The sequence below is a fragment of the Pseudocercospora fijiensis genome, assembly GCF_000340215.1.
Source record: "Pseudocercospora fijiensis CIRAD86 unplaced genomic scaffold MYCFIscaffold_4, whole genome shotgun sequence".
Classification (NCBI taxonomy): Eukaryota; Fungi; Ascomycota; class Dothideomycetes; order Mycosphaerellales; family Mycosphaerellaceae; genus Pseudocercospora; species Pseudocercospora fijiensis.
In genome coordinates, this window is record NW_006921535.1 from 5,196,186 (window position 1) to 5,212,663 (window position 16,478).

The following is a 16,478-nucleotide window of genomic DNA, read 5'->3' on the forward strand; positions in this document are numbered from 1 at the left end:
TTTCTAGAGGAGTTCTATTTATTAAAGAAATTAGCTAAAACCTAGATAAACTTGCATATATATACATTCCCTAAGATTTAGTAAATAGTAATGCCTATACCTTTATAGCCTAAACTAACTAGGATTAGTAGAAGCTATAGCATAGAAGAGTTAGACACTTTAGAGAAGGACTATTAAAAGACCTTTACAAAGTTACTAATCTAAAGGAAAAAATTCCTATTCCTACAAAGCATTAGCTCTATAGAGTATGTTCTTTAGCTAAAATAAAGAAATATAGAGGAAAGAAGACTAAGAGAAAACTAGCTAGGTTATCTCTTGTTTTAATAGATATCTATAGACTATTACCTATCTTAAGGCTAGGCTTTAAGTAGTAGCTTAAGATTGTTAACAACTTCTCGAGAAAGAAGTAGACAAGTCTACTAAGATTAAGAGAAGATATAGCAACTATACTATAGGAATAGAAGAAGAAAGCTAAGCTTTAATTAGGGAACTAGCTTTAGGTGGTAAGGAGTAATAGAGCAAGGGAATTGCTTGTATTACTAAAGTAGTAGGAGAAGGAATCTAGAATTTCCTATTACATAACTAAAGCATATAACTTAATCTAAAATAGAGTTGTAGAAAGGTTAATTTAGACATCTAAAGAACATATTAGAGCAATGCTTAAAGACTTAAATATGCTAATTAAGTTCTAGCTAGAAGCATTAGATGCTTATATAGTTATAAAAAATACCCTTCTAAATAGGCTAGATATTAATAGATTTAAGGTTTTACCTAAAGAGGCCTTTACTAGGAAGAGACCTTCTATATTACAGTTTAGGGTTTAGGGATATAGAGCAGTTGTATACATAGATGCTAAGTTATAGCTAGCTAGGATAAGATTAGACAAGCTTATAAACAGAGGCAAAGATGCTATGTTTATTAGGTATATACCTAATATATCTAAGATGTAGTAGTTCTAGAAGCCTAATATAAAAGCTGTAAGAAGTTATAACAATGCTATCTAGTTTAAGAATAAGAAAGGAGGGGATATAGCTTTAAATATTCCTAGACTTAACTAGCTAAGCCGAGCTCTAGCAAGAAACCTAGTTAGTAGGCTAGTAAGGAAGGAGAAACTAGATTATCTAAAGCTACTACAAGTTTAACTACCTCTACTACTAAAGGACATTAACTAGTATTAGGTAACAGCTAATCTAGAAGAAGAAAACAAAAATAATAATAAACAGTAGGCTCTAAATTAGAGCTAAGAAGAACCCCTACTATATAATATAGAAGTTACCTTCTAGGGAGGTAACTTATAAAACTAGAATGCCTATACTTAGGAGAAGAACTTAAAGAGAAGAAGATTAATTTCTAATAAAGAGTCTAGAGAAGAAAGAACATACAGCATAATTATAAGATTAACTATACAAAAGAGACTAAGAGAATTAAATAATAAGTTGCTAGATGCAAATTATTATAAGGCTTTCTTCTATATAATAAAGGACCTAGACCTAAGTATAGAATAGATAGATAAACTTCTAGAATGTGTTTGTAAGGTTGCATTCTCTACTTTTACACTAGGGATTGTATAAAGATAGGAGGTTCTAATTCTAAGAACCTACTAAGAGGCAATACAAGATCCGAAATAGAGTTACATATAGGAAGAGGCAATCTAGAAGGAACTAGTTATACTTAGAAGTAATTATACCTAGAACTAGGTAGTTCTACTAAAGGGAGCAAACCTAGTTACCTTAAAGTAGGTATTTAATATAAAAAGACTAATTAGTAGAGCTATTAACAAGTCTAAAGCGAGACTAGTTGCAAGAGTCTTCTCTTAGAAATATAGTATTAATTTCTAGGAGACATTTATACTAATAAATAGGCATAATACACTTAGAGTGTTTATAGCTACTATATATAAGAAAAGCCTAGAACTGTACTAAGTAGATATAAACAATGCATTTACTAAGAGTACCCTATAAGAAGACATCTTTATAATACCCCTACTAGGTATAGAAATTCCCCTAGGTATAGCTCTAAAAATCCTAAGGAGCTTGTATAGCCTAAAGCAAGTAGTAAGAGACTAGAACAAACTATATATCTTAAAGCTAGAGAAGTTAGGATTCTCTTAGTTAGAGGTAGACCTATACTTACTTATCTATAGAGGAAGGAACCTACTAGTCCTAACTTATATTAATAACATTCCTATTATAGTACTAAAGCTAGAAGATGTTCTTTAGTTTAAGAAAGAACTAGGCAAGGTGTTTAGAATTAAAGACTTAAGTAAACTAACTAAAATTCTTAGGATAAAGCTTACTAGAGATAGAAAGAATAGCACTCTAAAGCTAGACTAAGAATACTATATCTAGGAAAACCTTATAAAGTTTAGAATAACTAAAGAGATAGCCTACCTAATCTTGTTACTATTAGACAACTATAAAAGTCTAAGGAAATCTAACTTAGATAAAGAAAGATATAATAAGACTAAGTACTAGAGCTAAACTAGTACATAGATGTAGCTAATAATAATAATAAGACCTAACATTGCTTTTACCTTTAGAAGACTTAGATTATATATATTAGCATATCCGATAGGACTAATAAGCGATTATAGACGGCGACTCGGGCAGTCTATATAGGAGCAGAAGATGAAACCGCAATTTAATGCCCCCCTTTTCGTAGGGTAAATAAGCACGAAGACGCGTATAGTCTAATATATACTACGTTAGATTCGCAACAATACTACTACTCGTTGTAGTATACTTAGGATAGGTCGCAACTACGAAGAAGATAAATACAGAACTAAGTCGTTATCTAACTCGATAGAGTCGGATAGGGATACTAGATTCGAAAGAGAAAACAGGGAGGAGACTCGTTTATATATAGCGACTAGTATTAGATCGAAATTCATAAAGGTAACGTATACTAGAGCACGGTAACAGAGGACTAACGTAACTAGTATAAGGGCAATAATATCAAAGATCCGGCAAGGCTAAAACGGAAGCATAGCGACGACGGGGCGGATTAGAGCGACGATATAAAGCTATTAAAACGACGTAAGAAGCGAGACAAAGGCTTAACGACTTCTAGTAAAGAACGTTTAAATCGAAAGAAGGGCTTACTCGAAGCAAGGGAGCAAATCTTATATAACGAGACGCGTCGTAAACTATTCGCTATTACATTAACTAAAGCCCGAGGATGTAAGACGATGTTTCCTACTACCTAAACCCTAGTATAGGTAGACGAAACAATTAAGGAGGTATATAGTAAAAACTACGATCGATTACTAGCTTTACGTACAATAGTGCTATAGCTAGGTAGCTATATACCGTCGAGAGACGTAGTCTAAGCAGTCGGTAGAGATCCCGATATAATAGCATCGAGACTAATGTTAGAATAGTTGCGAGAAGCTATACGAAAGGAGCGAGGCTATATTAATACCTATATCCGATCGACCTTAATAAACTAAGCACCGATCGCAATAACCGACACTCTAAAAAGGATAGTATACGCTAAGAGGATGCTCGACAACCAAATCTTCGAGTACTACGACGAGAAACTAGTAAGACCCTCTCTAAAATAGTATAGTTACTAGATAATAGCTAACGGTCGACATATACTACGCGCTACCTTAGTAAGCTTATATACAAATGTCTAGCGGGTATACTACTCCGGCAGGATCGGCGAGGCTAGAAGACATATATTAAACAGTACTACTACAAAGTTACCCCTTTTATAATATTATCTACCGCTACGGTACTCGGTAGAATACTAACCGGATAGTCGATAGAGTCGCATTTAACTAAAGTTAGAGGTAAAGCGATCTAGCTAGCCCTAGATTACAAGTTAATATACTAGCCGTTCCTAGATCGGATAACTACGTAGAATGCGACGGATTAAGCTGCTCGTAACCTTTAGTTATCGAAAGCGTAGAAGATATACGTACAGTATATAGGCAGAGCATAGAATACCCCTAAATTATTAATAAATAACTTCGAGAGCGTACGTAACGACATCGATACACTTGTAGTAATCGACGTCGTTTTAGATTCCGACGATAAAGGCGGATCGATCGAGCGCTATAGTAAGAGTAGTCTACGAGCGCTGTGTTTCTCTTACCTACTAATATAATCGACAGGTCCTAAAGCGTCTACTAGGCAACAATTAAGTAAACAACTTAAAGCTAGCGATAATGCGATAGATAGGTTAGCGGAGGCGGAGGCCCTACCTAAGAAAAACGATATTAAACTACCTATACTATAGAGCAGTTTCTAAGCGATAGATTAGGAGCCGACGGAGGCTACTAATCCGTTTGCTTCGGTACGGAGAGGCGACGGCACAAGTGTAACCGAGATAATAGAATATAATAGAACCGAAGACAATTAATACTAAAGGTATAGATATACCGCGGTAATAGCAATAGGGAAGGATTGCGCGCTAATTACTATAAGAATAGCAGGTATTCTAACTAGTCTTATATAATAGATAAGACTTTATTCGCGGCGGTAAGTAATCGCGTTAGGGATATATTAAGGCTAGAAGAGGGGGAGTAGATATAGTAGGCGGATATAGAGGCGGACGGCGGCAAAGTTAAGGAGATAGCATTTAACGAGGAGACGTAGGATCGAAGAATTAGGAGATATATAGTAAAAGAGAAGAAGAAGTCGAAAGGAAATAAACGAAAGAAGGTAGAGGTATATCGCTTTAATATAGCTATAGAGGACGAATAGAATACATTCTTATTAACCGTAATAAATAGATGCTCTATATAATATAACGAAATCTATTAATACTATACGAGTCGGTCGCTAAGTCGGTACTAACTTAGTATACGTAGTAGACGTATATAAATACTAGTAGTTACCCGAGTATACGTATAAACGTTAGATGTTAGTAGAAGCAACAATCGTATAATATACAGATCCGATAGAAAATGTAATTTAAATACTAGTACTAGTACCTACGACGAGTCGAGCCCGACTCGATATACAAGTCGGATAGTAAAGAATAAAATTCTTACTACGATTAGATTTGCTAGAATTTCTAGATCGCGACGATCCTGTTAGACAAGATCTTTAACGTACGATCCTAAGGATCCTAAGGATCCTAAGGATCCTAAGCGATCCTATCGATAGGATCGTCGCGATCGGTAAAAAAGTTTCCGTAATAGCGTAACAAGTATACGAGGCGTATAACTGTAGCTATCTATATTATAGCAACATTAAACAAGTATTATAAAGAAGTATTACTACCGATATAGCCGAAGGGTCGAAGCTTTAGTAGAAGCGCGGCGCGATAATATTCGGTTAGGAAGATATACCTCTACTAGGCGGTACCCCTAAAACGCCTCCGTCCGGCTAGGTAACGATATCGCTATAGCGCGGCGAAGACCCTAAAGGAATAGAACAAGACAACGAAGTAGAGAATAGAGAGAATTCTAAGGTAATAGAAATAGATAGAGAAGATAGCAATAATAACTATAAGGGAAATAGAGGACGGGAGCCTATTCCCGAGAATAAAGAGAATAAGAATAAAGAGAATAAGAATAAAGAGAATAAAAACGAAGAAAATGAAAATATAAAAACTAATAATAAGGAAGGGGAGCCTATTCCTAGAACTAAGAATAAGGATACTACTAGAAATAGGGGAAATCCCGAGGATAGTTAATCTGCTACTCTAAATAATAGGAGAGCAGTAGCAAGGCAGGCTATGCCTACTAATAGGGAAGAGTAAGGATAGGATAACGACGAGGCTAAGAAAGAGGTTTCCGATAACGGCGGAGAAGAAAAGTAGGGTTAGTAGGCTACTAAGAGATAGGCGCCTAAGACGAAGCGTTTTGTTGTCGCACTACTTAAGCCGGGCGAAATCCTACGTATACCGTACCTAGACAAGGTGCCGAGGTTTTCTAATATACTTACGTATATCGATAGGGCTAGGTATAAGGCTAACGCCGTCTCGGACGTACTAGGCATACTAGTACGTTCTATTAACAGTATAATACGGCGCGAACACAAACTCCTATACAAGATTGCAACGAATAGTAGGCCGGAAAAGGCTTTAGTACTATAGTTACCCGTAGCTCCTATCTACGCCGAGCGGTATACGGCTTTCGGTACTCCTCGAATCGAGTATACGCTTACACCTTAGGTCTATAAGACGATTAGCGCCTTAGGCAATCGCCTATATTATACCTTAGAGACTAGCTATAACGCCGACGCGCCGTACTATTACGACACTTACGATTAGTAGGGTCGCGAACGCCTCGACCTCTACGAGCAAAAGCTTCGTAACGGTATAGAGACTAAAGCTAGACGCTAGGTCTATCGCAAGGAAGCGAAAGAAGAAAGCCTTAGGGACGATAGCTATACCGCCTTATAGGTCGAATTAGAGACAGAGGGCGAGCGCGCTATACGTCTCGCCGATATTAAGAAGGCCTTAAAAGCTAAGCTCGACTAGTATAAGAGGAAGTTTAAGAAAAAGGATAATAAGGGCCGCGATATATATAGTAACTGCCTCTAGCCGGACCTCGCCTCTTTTAAGGACGAGTACGATTTCGATACTAACGAAAATAAGCCTACTAAAGCTAGAAAGAAGGCTATTCTCGGCGCGCGCGTAGTATTGCGAGCTAATTAGCTTATCGATATACTACCTAACGGACTAGCGGTATACCTCTTAGGGGTCTAGCTATCGTATTTCGACCTTAACGAGTTTAAGATAGCGCTCGTCGACCTAGACGCTATATACGGTTCTAAGAAGTACGTAAATTAGCAATACGCCCTTCCTAGCGAATAGCCTAGGGCGATCTAGAAGAGTACGGGCGAAATCTACCCTCCTAAATAGATAAGGAAAGGGTAGAGCGGACTAAGGAACCCTTACTATAGTGCTAACATACGCTTACTCGAGTAGGCGACCGCGGGTAATAAGCTACTCTACGATATTAACGAAGACGGCTTCTCTACGGATAACTCGATTATATACGCCTCTAAGGCTCTAGAGGATTTTACTATACCGGACTACGCTATCCTAAAATACGAGCGCGACAGTTTTGCTTATATAACAGCTTTTTAGAAGACTTACTAAGGCTAAATAACGCCTCTAGCCGTCGCCTACTACGCGTTAGTATACTAAGTTACAAAGGGAGCGTACTATCTCGCAAGCTACCTAGAGGCAGCGAGTTATTTCGCCGGACTAATCGCCGATATAGTCGAGCGCTATAAGAAAGACCTAAGATAGAAAATTGCCGCCGACCTCGAGTCTATTCTCGATATCTTCCCTAAACCCTTCCTAGCGCTAGTCCTTTAGGGCGAGCAGCTAAAGATATAGCGCTTAATATATATATAGCTAATCGTAGTACTAGTAGACGACAAAAGCTAGCAATTAGAATATAGCGACATTACTAAGGACTTCGAGCGCGTTATCTATAACTTTTAGATATAGTTAGGCCGTTTCCCGCTAGGCCTACGCGCCCTACTAATAGACCTAATATTAAGTCTTATACCGGCTACCTAAGGCATAATCTTTTAGGATATTCCTTTAGCCTACTACGAAGAGAAGGCTAAGGCGATAACGAAAGACAGATACTAACGCCCGGCGACGCTACTATATCCCGACTATATAAAGCAGAAAAAAGCAATCGACTAGAGGATATCTATATAGACCGAGAAATTCAAGGCTAAACTCTAAGAATAGAAGGCCTAGGAGTAGGCCGACGTAAAGGCTTAGAAAGTAGCCTAGAAAGCCGCGAAAGTATAGAAGGCCGCCTCTGCCTCGATAGCTAGAAAGCGTAAGGATACGCCTACGTCGGCCTTAACCGCCGCTAAAAAGGCTAAGTCTACCTAAGCTAACAATAGTAGAGCCGACCTACTAACTACTACTAAAAAGGCTAAGTCGACTAAAGCTAACCCGCTAACCGCTACTAAAAAGGCTAAGTCTACTAAAGCCGACGATAGCAAAGCCGACCTAGGTACCGGGAAAGGCAAATCTATAAAGGCGCCCGCCGGGAAGGCTGCAATAGTAGGAAAGGCTAAGTCTACCTAAGCGTAAGCTACGGCGCCGAAGAAAGCAACTAATAAGGGCAATTTAGACTCGAGTAAGCCTATAACTCGCGTAGACGAGGAGATCTTACTTGTAGACGCCGCCGTCTACGTAGGACTACCTCCCTAAGGGCTTCTTACGGATTCGACGATCCGCCTCCCTACGAGCTATTTCGACTTTCCGAGACTTATAATAGCTTTCTATAACGCAGACTTAGGGCGAGTGCTACCCGGTAACAAGCTACGTCTATTAAAGGAACAGAAGAAGGATTTTATCCGCCGCTTAGTAGCTTTTTACGAACTTAATATCGATACTAGCTAGCTTATTTTCGCGATATTCCTAGACGAAGAATAGAAAGCCTACCTCTACTATCTAATACTAGTCGCGTTAAATTTTAACTACGAGTGCGGAAACATTTACTTCTAGGTCTCCTAAATGCTAGTATCCGCTTAGGACAAGATCGAGAAGATTAGTAAAGCCGACCCTTTCCCGAATCGAGATTTCGTTACTAGTACATCTAGAGACGATAGAGACGCAGATATAAACGCTTTCCGCAACTAAACGAACTAGATACTAAGTTACGCCCCTAAGCAAATAATAAACGTTATTTAATAATACGGCGACCGCTTAATACTTTACCTAATAAGTAAGCTCCTTATATCGGCGGTACCCTTACTACTAAAGGCCGCCGTCCTTCGGTACTAGATAAAGGCGCTCGTTCTAATAGACGGGAATAACGAGATCTAGCCTATACCCTAGGCGACTATCGTTTACTATAAGGGAGATAACGACGTTAGATAGCTACTTAAGTACTTTGCGCGGGAACTCGACGACTAAAGCGGTAGACGCCCGCTATAGCAAATCGCGACTAGGGATAACAGATACTCTAGGTCTACTATAGACAACGCGTTTCGGCCCCCTAGGGAGGATGTTCTCGATAAGCTTAAGGCTATAAAATAGCTATGTTTCGTAGAGCTAATATATACCCGCTCCGTAAAGATAGTCTAGCAAATTCCGCCGGAGCCTACGTCTATCGACGATAGCTGTAATTTGCTAATCGAGGCGATATAAGACTATAGATAGGACGACGACGCCTTTTAGAAGGCCTTAGCTACGTTATAAGGAAATTAGTAGGAGGATACCGACCCGCAAGAATTTAAGCAATACGTTAGCCTCCTCGTAAAAGCCGTCGGCGACGCGCTCGAAGATAGCGGTTACGATTAAGTAATAGACGACGAAGACCTCGCTAAACTAGACGCCGACGAGAAGTTATAGTACGAGAGATATATCGCGTTATATTAGAAGTTCGGTACCGCGTTTGCCTAACTACTAGAAGAGAATTAAAGAAAGGTTATAGACTACGGCAACTAATTCGACTAGGAAGGCACCGCCTAGAATAGCAAATTCGACCCTACTAACCTTAAGGATATTATAGAGTTTATAAATACACTCTCCGATTTCTAGTTAGAAGACGGCACTATTAAATACGATAACGAAGACAAGCCGACCGCAAGTCTACCCCTAATTATCGATACTATCTAGCGTATATCTAAAGAACCTAACTCCGCTACGAATGCGATTAAGGCTATAAAAGACCTGCCGCTACTATAGTTCCTTAGGCAAGAGGAAAGCGACCTTTTTAAACTACTTGCTACCGCGCTCTATAGATTAGTACGACCGAGCGGCGATAAGGGCCTACGTAAGGCGCTCGGAAAGCTTACTATAGAGACTTTTAATAGTCTGCATCCTACTAATAAGAAAAAGAGCCTCTGCTTTCTAGAACTGCGCCCTCTATAGCAAGGAGAACCTAATACCTACTATAGTACATACTTCTCTAAGCCTAGATAGACTTAGAATAATTATCTACTTTATAACATACGATGCATAACATATAGTATAGCAAGCATTAGGTCGAGTAATTATTGCTAGCTATAGTGCCTTACTAACACCTTCCTAATACTAAGTCTTAAAGGCAGTACTAGTAGTATAGCCCTTAGGGGCACGCTAAATAGTCGCCTTAATATAGCGTAGTGCTATTAGTATAGCAGGCGCTATACGGCCCTATATACTATATTTCTTACTAAGCCGATTTAAATAGGCATCTTAAACGACGTAAATAGTGCGCTAGTTGCGGTCGCGGATAATCCGCATTCTAAGATAGTAGTATAGGTCGCATAGTTCTTATATATTAAAGCGGTCCTTTAGTAACTAAGTAACGGCTTCTAGTACTAATAGGCTATAGGCGATAATAATTATGTCGTCGACATAGATAACAATAATAGAGCTGCTAATAACGTGTTTAAACACACATATATTAGCTACTATTAGTACAAAATCTAGGCTCTTTAAGTACTTCCGAAGCTCTTCGTACTATAGCATTAGTAACTGCTTTAAACTATATAGTGCCTTTAGCAATAGGTAAACTATGCCCTTTCTACTACGATCCTTAAAACCGTATAGTTGTTCGACGTAGATCTTATGCTTGTTACCGATAAGTGCGTAGAGGAAAGCCGTTAGAATATCGTATTACTTAGCCTCTAGGTCGTAGTAAGCAATTAGGCTAAACAGTGCTCGCAGTGTAGATAGCTTAGCGACAGCCGTATAGGTCTTATTATAATCTTGCCCTTTAACCTATATAAAGCTACGGACGACCTAACGAGCCTTAAATCGACTTACGTTGCTATTAGCGTTACGCTTAATAGTAAACACCTACCGGCTACGGACAACCTTCCTGCCTTTAGGCACTTCTAGCCGAGAAACATATATCTATATATAGTTGTCGATTAGTAACTTGTACTTAGCCTTATAGGCCTCCTTCTATTATAGCTAGTATAGCGACTAAGTCGCCTCCTTATAGCTCTTCGGAATTGGAATAGTCTCTTTAGGCTTATTAGTCTGCTTAGTAATGTAGTAGGAAGCTATAAAGCCCTTTATATAGGCTATAGGCATATTAGCTATTATACGACGAGTCGACCGCTTAATACTATAGTTAGCTAAATAGCTACGCAACAGGTTACGAGCGCTCTTGTTGCTTCGTATCTTGCGTATAGAACGATTGCCTATCTTAGTTAGACGCTCAAACTTAGGCAACTAACTAGGTTTACCCTTCTTAGCACTCGGATTATATATAGGCTGCTTATTAGGCTGCTCCTTAGCGGACTAGAAACTATCCTTATTACTTAAAGGCGGCTAAACAGCTAGAAGGTCGTCCTTATTCGGTAGTAGATTAGTAACCTAGTCCGCTACGTCGGTATTTAGCTCTTCCGCAAGTGCGTCTTATTAAGCCAGAAGCTACTAGACTACACTAGCTGCTTCTATAGGTAGAGTCTCATTTGTCGTGCTATTAAACAAAGCCGGCATAATAGACTTAATAGTAATAAACTCGCTCTTAGACGGGTTATTAGGGTTAGTATATAGTTCTATACTATTAGGTAGTAAGAGCTTACCGGATTTAATAAACTAGACATCCTTTAAAGTAACTACCTTATACTTAGTTAGCAGGTAGATTATATATTTGCCGGAGTCTACCGAGTGCTTAGCATAGCTAACAAGCTTACTAATAAGACTACGACTATCGAGCTTCCTACTACGAGCAACGTTATAATTATAGACAATAGCTATATAGCTATAGGCACGCAGGTGCTAAGCGCGTAGCTACGTACGTAACTAATTCAGCTCCTTAGTAACAATAGTATATAGACTATCTCTACTAAATAACTAGCTTAGTATAATATTAAGGACATACGTAGTAGCGCTAACAGCGTATAGCTATAGAGCTTTTAGTAGGTTAGTATATAGTATTATCTTCCGAGCGGTCGAACACACAATATAATTACTAACCTTAGCAAGACCGTTCTATATAGAAGAATAAGGAGCCGTAACCTATAGGACAATGCTATTGTTACGAGCCTACTCGAGAAGCTAATTGCTACCGTATTTACCCCCTCTATTTAGACGATATATAGGGATTAAATACCTAGTCTGCGTATAAACGTATATACGGTAATACTTAATCGCTATAGTAGTACCTAACTTTAGGATGCTAGTATAATTATATCGATAACTAGACTTAGCGTACGTAAAGAGTGTAAAATATCGCTCCTATAATAGGCTAGGGTTAGTAATAGTAACTACATCTATATAGATAATATAGGAGATTATAGATAGCCGAAGGCGTAGTAGGCGGTTATATTCCTTATATACTATTACTATTCGATAAGCAATACAGTTGCGGAAGTCTTCTTGCCTCTAATAATAACAATCTAACTATTAGCCTCTATCCGAAGGAGCTTGCTATAGTAAATATAACTATAGCGTAGATGCTACTTATCTATAGTGCCTGCCGGCACCCCCTTCTTTAACAGAAGCGTAATAGCCTGTTATCTAGAGGTAGGTATAAGCAGGAATAGAAGGCTATCCTTACGATAGGTTTAAGCGATAGTAACCTTATTGCCCTTAGCATTATATGCAAACAAAACTCGCTTATTATTGCGGTAGAAGCAGCCCTTATCGGCTAACTTCTCGGTAGACAGAAGGTTAGCTACTAGACCTAGAACATATAGCGTCTTAGATAGCCGCAGTATACTAATAGTACTATACTTATTAACTACTTTAGTGCTAGTAACGCTAATAAGCGTAGCGTACTTAGTGTTGCTACTAAAGCGTATAGGAATGCTATAGCCTTCGTATTCTATAAGAAGCGAGGCATTATTAACTATATATATGCTAGTACCTAAGTCTACGACCTAGTTAGTAGTACGTATAGTAGTAGTTAGCGCCGTAGAAGCCTAGTCGCTAATAGTAATAGTAGCATTAAAAGACTATTAGTAACTAGTCGTAGGCGGCGCTATATCCGTCCGAGGATCGTTATAGAATAAGGGTAGTGTCCTATTAGTATATAAACCCTATAGAGCCGGAGTAGGCGGAGCTAGCGGCGGTTGCTATTACTAAGCAGCTAGTATACGCTGCTGCTTCTTTTTAGCCTTCTACTATTTACGTCGCTATCGATCTTCTTCCTTTAAATGCGGATATTTGTTATAGTAGCGGTTAGAAGGGTGCGACCCCTAATAATAGGCGCACTTCTTATAGTTAGACTAATAACTATTCTAGTTGCTTCTACCGCGGCCTCGACTGTTATTATTATTATTTCCGTAGCTACTACGACCGCTACGGTTCGAGTTATCTCGACTATTGCTATTGCTATTGCTATTAGCACCCTATAGCTGTTAGCGCTAAAGACCGAAAAAGCTATTATATTAGGCCTAGTTTAATTAAGCTATATTCTTATTAAGTAACGCGCTAATAATATTATTAAAGGTGCTATCGTTAATAGTGTATTCTAAGGCGCGCATCTACTTACGTCGCATCTGTGCGAAAGCCTCGTAGGACGGTACGATTTGTATAATAAACATTATTAGCTAGTAACCGGCCCTATATACCTAGGCTGAGTTTTGAGCCTATATAAGAGGCCTCCTTCTATATCGTAGATAGAGCACTAACCTCGTATAGTACATTATTTATATTATACTTCTACAATGCCTATATTGTAGGGCTCTAGTTATTAGCCTAAGTAACCGTCTTGTTATCCTATTATGCTAAACATAGCTGCCTATATTGCTATAGGTTATATTACCCTCGGTAGCCTATACTATTACTACTAGTAGTAGTAGTGGTTTTGGTTTCCGTCCTTTATTAGAGCCGAAGGTAGGGCTATCTCTTTATATCTAACAGGTTTAGGTGTGTTAAAGGTAGTCTCTAAGCACGAATAGCTATAACCGAAGCGAGGGTACGATAAGAGCCTACGATATAGACGATATAGAAGTATCTTAAGGGGCTATTACGACAAGCAGAGAAACCTCTTAACGAGGGCATCGCTTTAACCCGAAAAGCTGCAAACCCTTAGGACTGTTACAGCTTAGGGCCTAGTCTGCGACTATAGCTAGCTTCTAAGGACTCGGCTCCGGGTCGAAGACCTATTTAGTACCGCTTGCTCGAGATAAGCTACCGCCCGCCTAAGGAGGAGATAGACTAATTACCTATCGGCCTTGCTTGGTTTGCTAAGACTATTAATTAATAGCAAATACGGATTGCAGGTCGGATAGCCGGGGAGTCCTCTATTAATCGGATAGGGCGTTCCTAGATTCGTAGCCTCGCTTAGATAGTGCTTAGCCTTCTACTAGAAAAAGAAGGCTACCGCCCCCCTGCCTAGCTAAAGGAGATACGAGCTAGTTTCTAGGATCTAGGTATAAATAGAGATTGTAGCCTCTCCCTCCGAGCGGCTTTTGTCTAAAATCTACTAAACTAAGCTCCTAGAGGTAGTTAGGCGACCCCTAGGAGACTAAATCCTAATGCTACCCTAGGGGTAATACTAGGAGAAACAGCCTAATATACTACTCTCTCGCATAGCAATATTACAACAAACTAAACAGACTAAAGTTACTAAAAACACATTTATATAGCATTCTATTTCAACTATTTTAACTACTTTATAACAATCGAATAAGCTCTAGCTCTAGCGAAAACGAGCATTAAGAATTAGCGGAATCCTCTAAATCCGAAAACGCCCCTAATCCTATTAACGAAGAAATTAGGCGGCGACTAGTTAATATAAGTAAGCCTCCTACGCCCTCTACGCTAGAGGCGCTCTATACTGTCCTTATAAAGATGATAGAGAAGCAAACTAAGCTTCTCCGTTAGAGCAAGCGTCGCCCGCTAGAACTAGGGAGTAGTACAAATCCCTTGTTCGAAGGGTGGAACGCTATAGCATATATTAAGCGCTTTAAGGAAGGCTTAGTTAATTACGAGCTCGACAGAGAATCCGACTAGTATAAGATTCGGTCCTTTACGAGGACTACCTCCTCTAAGCTTTACCGAACCCTTAAAACCCTAGTTAGCTACCTAGAAAAGGACGACAAGTCTAATACTAACTAGGAGACCTTTAAAATAGCCTTTATAAGGGAGTATCGGGAGCGCGATAGCCGTCGCATTAAAGGCAGTCGTACGTAGCTCGAGTCCCTCTACTTAGTAAGGCGTACTAAGGATAACGACCTAAAGGGGTATGTCCGCGAGTTTGTCGAGTTAGCGGATAGTATCGAATAGAGTAACCTCGAAAACTCTTAGAGAACGAGGCTACTCCTCTAGGGGTTGCCGTAGCCTATAGCTTAGCGTATCTTCCGCCGCTATAAGCTTAGCGAGGCCGATCCTAAGAGCTTTAGGAAATACAAAGAGGTCCTAGTGTGTATTAAGGCCGACATTAATAGCACAGCCGATACGAGGAAGTTTATCTACGGCGAAGACCGGAATAACCTAGCGCAGGTTAGGAAAGAAGCCTTAGGAAGCAAGGGACCTAAGTTCCTTCCTAAATCGCAAAGTAGTCCTAAGACCGTAACTCCTACTATTACTAAGCACTCTTAGGATATCGCGGACTTAGCTAAATCCCTAGCCTAGCTAAACCTAAATACGAAAGCATTATAGCGAGTTAGGGAGGTTATTAATACTACTATACTAGGCGATATACTACTAGTCTACTAGGTTTTAGATCCTAACTACCCTAAAGCCCCTTTAGTAGATGTCTACGCTATACAGAAGATCTATTCTAACTTAGATAGCAAGTGCTAGATATATAGCGGGTTCAAACATGTCTAATCGTCCTGCCCTATCTAGAAAGAGCTTCTTAAAAGGAAGCTTATTATACAAGTAAATAGCCGATTCTACTATATAGATACCGGCGACAAGATTGATTTCGAATAGGATCGGAGAGCCCCGAAGCTGCCTTAGCTAAAGACCCTTCTAGAAAAGAAGTATAGCGGCAAGATCGAGTTTAAGGATACTAGGAACAGTACCCTCGCCGCTATTGCTAAACGAGAAACTTAGAAGGTTAGGGCAAAACAGGTTAAGGAGCGGAGTAGTAATAGTACTACTAAGCCTATTAAGGTCAACTTTGTTTCTTAGGATCCGGACGCAGTTACTAATGTTTACGCGGTTACTAAGAACAGTATAGATGTCTACGCTGCTATACGGTCTTAGACCTAGTCCTAAAGCAAGGGTAAGAGCCCTTAGAACCCTACTCGCCCTAGTACGGCAGCCCCTACTAGGGTACTAAAGAACAAGGCGGCCGACAAAGCTAAGTAATAGCGAGAGTTAACCGCTAAAACTAAGACTCTCTAGACAGCTACAGACCGCGCTGCCCGATCTAGCACCGCACCTAGCACCCTACCTATAGAAAGCCTAGTCGTCCTAGAGACTCTAGAGGTCGATATAGAGGATGTTGCTACTAATATTAGTAGTACCCTAGGTCTAGCTAACCTACCGGCCTATAAGCGAAAGTTATCCGATCTAAAGAGCTTTCGCTTTAATAGGTATATAAAAAAGTATAGTACTAGCCTAGCTAACTCCTTAGACACAAAGGCAAACGCTCTCTTCTAGGCTTTATAGTTCCTAGACCTTAAGTCTAATGTGTCTATAGG